Genomic DNA, 6,266 nt, shown 5'->3' with positions numbered 1-6,266 from the left:
GTGTGTTGGTATACATTGATTAAAAGGTGAATAAATTCTTTGATTTTTAAATGTAGAGGACTTTGGATATACAACCAGTGTAAGCCTTTCTTTCTAAATGCAAATTTTTCTTCTTTTTCCATATAATCCACTTTTGGATATAAACCTAGTCAAAGTGCTTTGTGAACACTGCCATCTGTTATGGATTTCATCACCAAAAGACCAGAAAAAATATTTCTAAGTCTTTCACAAGTAATACTGGAGAAAGAGAGAGAGATAATTAAAATTTTGACCACATTAATATATACAGTACTTTCTCAATTCATTGGATGATGTTGTAGCAAAGTTTGGGTTCCAGGGGTAGCCAGGAAACTCCCTGGTGACCATATCCCCAGCACCACTCCAGTTTTAAGGTAGTCTCCCCTTCTTTCTCATCTGCCATGGCTTGATGTATTCATTGGATGACCAAAAGGGACGCTACCTAAGGTTACTAGAGTGAGCTCTAGTCTTTCTGACAGACAGCATAGCCCTTCTGGACCCCACTGGTCTCAATTCTGCCCCTCTTGGGCTAAGTGGCCCTCCTGACCCATCCATACTCCACAGGGCATCTGTAGCCTTAAGGGCTATTTATGGCCACTGACCTCCCCTACAGCCATGCCCATGCCTTGCAAGTTTTGCTGCACAATCATTCCCTTGTTGGGGCCACAGTCTTCTCAGCCTCTGCTCCTTTTCTCTAGCTAGGCCTTCTAACCTGGGTCCACTGTGCTGGGGCTGGCTTATGGGCTCTAGCTCTAGTCTTGGATTACTTTGGTTCTCAACCTCCTTGCCCCTATCTCTACCTTGCCTTCACTGAGCCTGCTTTAGCTCTCTGTACTCCACTCCACCACCGTATCCCCAAACATCAACAGCAGTTCACTGTCGGGGCCTTTTGTCCTAATCTGTCTATTTCCTAGCAGCTAACTTGCCCTAGGCAGACTTCTCTTGATCAGGCTGCAGATGCACCCCTTTAATGAGCAACTCCCTGCTTAAATAGCTCTTGTTTGCTGCCTTCCTTCCTGTAGCTGGTCAGTCTTCAGCTACCTTGGCTCTATCAGCATACTTGCTGTTATATAACAACTTTATAAATGACCAGCCAATTGATCTGGAAACAAAACATTTAATCTATGTAGATGACCTGTACATAACAGTCCAAAACACTGGCTTTGACCATGTTGACAAATGCCTAAATGGGTTACATTGAAAATTGTTTGCACACCAACCGGGCTAGAACACAAATATGTATTCAATCTGAAAAACCATGAGGCCAGCCACCAGCTTTGCATTGCATAGTCTGGGATTACGCTACCCCACTGTACAATTCCTGTTCACCTTGGAATCACCCTTGATTGAACTGTTTCATATAAAGAAAATATCATGAAGATAGAAGCAAAAGTGAACACTCATAATATTTTATACAAGCTCATCAACTTGAAATGGGGAGTTAGCCCATAAACCATTTGAACTTCTGCTCTGGCTCTTTGCTTCTCTTCTGCTGAGTATTAATACCCTATATGGGAGAGCTACATAAATGCTAAGCACCTTGGCCTTATTCTGAATGGTAGCTGGTGATGCAGCACAGGGATGTCTGAAGCCTACCAGCCTAAACAGGGTGTACCTGCTGTCTGACATTACTCCGCCTGACATAAGAAAAGCAGTAGTCAGCAGGATAGAACAATCAAAACAAATTAAAGATGTGAGCCATTCACGCTATGACCACCCTGCAGCACATAAATGGTTGAAGTCATGCAAGAGCTTCCTCACCAGCACCCAACCTCTTGATGCCTCATCCAAGGATAAATGACTACAAATGTGGAATTAGAAGCTGGAAAAAAAATAAAACCATGACAGTGAAAAATTTGACTTTCCATTGGCTGAGTCCTTACCATCAGGAGCTGATGAATCATGGCAAAAGTAGTAATATTTCAACTGTCTATGCACCAGAGTTAGACACTCCAAGGAACTAATGAAGAAGTGGGGCTGTACCGTTGTTTCAACCACCTGTGACCGTGGCACAAAGCCTCAGAATATGCACCATCTGCTGCCGTACCCATTGCTTGAAGGCACATTTATGATGGAAGATCTCACAAAGTACAATAGATGAGTACAAGCCTATATAATAAAATGGCCAAATGTGGTGTAGAGACACAAGAAGAAAAAGCAGCTCCTGTAGTTTCTCTCCTTAAAGTAACAGGAGCCCCAGGCTCCTTCTCACTGTTGTTTAAAAACAGTTTTTACTAAAATCCCTGCCTTTAATACTTACCCAATTATATAATTCAGTCTTATCAGAGATGTGAGCAAAACACAAATTAGTGTATACATGAACATTACGAAAATAGCCAATTGCTTAATGTGGTAAAAAATATGTTGGATACAATAATAATAAGGATACGTGCCATGTTTCTACTTTCCTCTTTAAAAAAAAACAACTACTTTTTAATATGCTACAGGAAAAGTACTTATGATAAGTGCACATCCATGAAAAGATCAATCAGAAAAATGATAGGAGACTTTATTCAAAACAAATGAGTTCTGGAAAAGAATGATATGGAAATAATATTAAACAGTAGAAACACATAAATGATATAAAAGTAGAATTTTAGAATCGTCCTTATATTTACTTGAAGGGACCTTAAAGTTACTCTGACACTTAATATGTAACTTTCCTATCTTTAGGGCATGTACAGCTGTTCTGCACCTCTAGTCTATATTCACATGGTTTGCTTTAAGCCACATGAAGGTAGGCCAGGAGCAATGTGAATAAGCATTCACCACTCCTGTGAGCTTCACAGGGAAATGTGTGGGATGGAGGAAGGGTACGAGGGATCACTAGGGCCAACAGGTCCACAGAGGGGATTAGGGAGTGCTGGTGGGTCTGTGGGAGTTGGGGTTGTCAGTCTGGGTTGGGGAGGGTCAGGTGGTGACAAAAATAGCCCAGCCAGGTCATGTCTGGGGTGAGTGGCTGGACTTTCCCAGTCCTGGGATTGCATTCTAAATGAATACAGGCATTTAGTATATTGGGTTAACCTGTTCCCAATGTAAATCCTTGGGTGAACTACCCAAGGATCCACCATTTCTTGGGTGATTTAAACCCCCTGAACTGCCATAGATGATTATTTAGATCAACCTAAGCCTAGTTGTGTCAGTCTAAACCAGGCACAGGCAAAGTTCAGCCAATAGGCCAGATCAGGCACACAGTGGACTTCATTTCCCAGTAGCCCCTGCCCATGTCACTCTGGCCAGTCTCCATGGAGGTGTGACAATACAGGCCCAGGGTCTCCCTGGAGATTGGTCCCAGTCATGCTGGCAGGGCACATGGCTGGGTGAAGAGCTGCTCCTGGGCTGGGGTCAGGATCCTGAAGCGGTGACAGCATGGGCTGGATCCAGGGCCATCACCAATTCAAGCACGTACACTATACACCCCAAAAGTTAGACACACATCACTAATTTGTATATCATGCACACAATGCCATATATATATATACACACACACACACACACACTCACCAGTTCACACACATACAACCCACCTACACATACATACAGGTAAGTTCCTAACTTGGATGGTACAGTGTATATGTGTTCTTGGGGTATCTGGGATACTTGGAGGAAGGTTCAGGTGAGAAAGAGAGTGTTAAAGTGTAGGCGTGAAAGTTGCCTGAACCACGATTAGAACCACTGGACTACAGAGAAGCTGGCTGAGGAGCTGAGGCTTGGAATTATTTAAGGTAGACTGGTGCTGGAAACTGAGGCAGACACCTGAAATATTGGAGGGGGCGGCAGATAAGTGGTGGCAAAGAGGAGATAGCCAGGAAAGAAACTGAGGCAGAAACTCATTTGCTCAGGGGAAAAGGAAAAGGCAGTGGGGATAAGACAGTGGCAAGGAAACAGGGGGTTTGAAGGCAGAGAGGAGCTCAGGGCAGGTGTTGGACGTGGCAGTGAGCCAGAAGCAGGAGAGGTAGAAATGAAACAGAAGTTAGAGGAGCAGAGATTGGAGCAGGGACAAACCATAGTAAAGCAACATCCAACTTAGGGGGCCAAATAACAGTTTTATTACACAGACAGCACACTACACAGCCCCATCATGAAGTTATTGGTACACACACACACACACACACACACACACACACACACTCTCACACACACACACACACACACACACAGAGTCCAAGTAGGGAAGAGAAGCAGAGTCCACATCCTTGGTTGAAGAGAGGGTGGGGACTGATAGCTACCTATCCAGGCTGGAAAGTGGTCTTTGTCCAGCAGGTGTTGTCCAGAGGGGGGTCACCGGCAGGGCTTCTGGGTGGACAGGTGGTGTGGCATGGTGCTGGTCTAGATGGAGAGCTTGTCCTTCTGGGCCTGTCTTCCTTGCCCCTTTTTATAGGGGCAGACCTTGTGTGACCCTAGTGACAGGAGGCAGGCCCAGGCAAGGGTCAGCCCTTGACGTACTAAACATGTGTGCTCCATGCAGGGATGTGCAGTTTTGGGTGTCTGTAATGGTGGGGTACAATGGTAGAGTTGCTGGTTCTGCAGGGTCTTTTGCCTTTCAAATGCTGGGTTCTTGTCTCTGTTCCTGGGTGAGTTCTGTGGTTCCTGGATGAATCAATGTGAGGTGATGGCCCAGTTGTTACAGGCCATTCAGTAGAGGCCTGCTACCACTGTATTTCAGTCATTCTCAATCACTCTCATTCAACTGGGAACCAATTTACATGGCGGGGGGACAGGAATGTGAATCATACAGTTGCAACACGGGATGCCCGGGCAGAGGACACAAGGTGGAGACTTGGCATACAAAACGGAAACTTGACGTGACTTTGGTTCACTTACAAACACAGGCCTAAACCATACAATATCCATATGAAACAATAAAAAGCAATATGAAAATTATAATAATACAATATACAACAGTAAGAATCAATACAAACCTAATAATAATACAATATAAAACAGTGGATATCCAAACCCAAAAACTTGCTACCAAACTAATATGTTAAAACTTATCCTAAGTCTGAGCTCGCTTATGCTTGTCTCTAGGGGATAGAGAGGGAGAAAAAGCCAGAAATAATTGGAGAAGGGAAGGGAATGTGTGTGTATACACACACACACACACACACACACACACGTATTAAAAAAGAAAAACTGGGGCTTTGCTATACCTACACAACTGTGTACTCTGCCAGTGCCACTTGGGCTGCTTTTCACTGAGACCCTATCATGGTCCTGCACTGTCATTGCCCTGCCACTCCTGGGGCCTCCATGGAGACCAGCTGGAGTGACTTAGGCGGGGGCTGCTAGGAAATGGAGTCTGGTGGCTGGCCAGATTCACTGTTTTGCTGACCCATGATTTGAATGTAATGGCTGTGTCTACCCTTTGGGAATAAATATTTCTTAGGGCAACTAATGCTCAAAAATTACTTCTAAAACTTTATATGTGTTCTGAATTGTGTTACTATAAGGAGCTGGCTGTAGAGCGACACTAAGGAGATTACATATCAGTAGCAGCCAAAATTTTAATTCCCGGGAAAATAATAAGCTAATAAATTCTAGCCAATGTGGATTTTTGTCCCAAATCTATCTTATTTCCCCCTTTAACAGGATAAACAGCTTTGGATAAGGTTTGATAAGGAGTAGTTTGAGTGATATAACTTGATTTTAGTGAGGCTTCTGACACTATTTGTAGTCTCTGTTCACTATGACACAATCTCACAAAAATAGAGAAGTATGGGAATCACCATAAGGTAAATGTACACACCTGAAACAAATTTTCACAAAAGAAAAACACTAAAAGTAGTTCTAAGTAATAGGGAAGGGAATTAAAGCTAGTGGGAGGTGATTCTCAGCAATTGTACCTAATAAATATATTTCAGGTGGAGCCCTGTCCTAGATCCAGTTCCGTTCAATATTGTCAATAACAATATTGAGGTAGAATGGATGGTATATTTATTACATTTGAAGCTGATGCCAATCTAGGAATCTGATATAGAGCATAAGGCTGGAACTCAAAACAGTCTTGATAAATTGGAGTTAAAATCCAAAATGATTTAAATTAAATTCAATAGCTGGTGTCTCAATTGATATGAAAGAAAGAGTAATGAACTATTCTGACTTAGTAAGCACCAGTGAAGTATCAAGCAGAGTACTGTGTCCATATTTAAACAGCATATTTAAGAAAATGTATTGAAAATAGTACAGAGGAAAGCAAGAGAAAATATTAAAAACTCTAAGAGGTTTGCAAACTGTGACTTATGAAG

The 6,266-nt window shown here is 42.9% G+C and overlaps 1 long non-coding RNA gene across 1 annotated transcript in view; it reads left to right on the top strand.

Moving 5' to 3' along the window:
• The first annotated feature begins 5,649 nt into the window (after nt 1–5,649).
• The window catches only part of LOC109305853, an 8,461-nt gene continuing 7,844 nt past the window's right edge, over nt 5,650–6,266 (top strand). The window contains exon 1 of the long non-coding RNA XR_002099735.1: nt 5,650–5,670. This is a non-coding gene — a long non-coding RNA (uncharacterized LOC109305853). The remainder of the gene's footprint in view (nt 5,671–6,266) is intronic.

The sequence above is a fragment of the Crocodylus porosus genome, unplaced genomic scaffold, assembly GCF_001723895.1.
Source record: "Crocodylus porosus isolate Cpor-Errol unplaced genomic scaffold, CroPor_comp1, whole genome shotgun sequence".
Taxonomy (NCBI): Eukaryota; Metazoa; Chordata; order Crocodylia; family Crocodylidae; genus Crocodylus; species Crocodylus porosus.
Note: the sequence above shows the minus strand (reverse complement) of the source record. Positions and strands in the feature narration are given on the sequence as shown.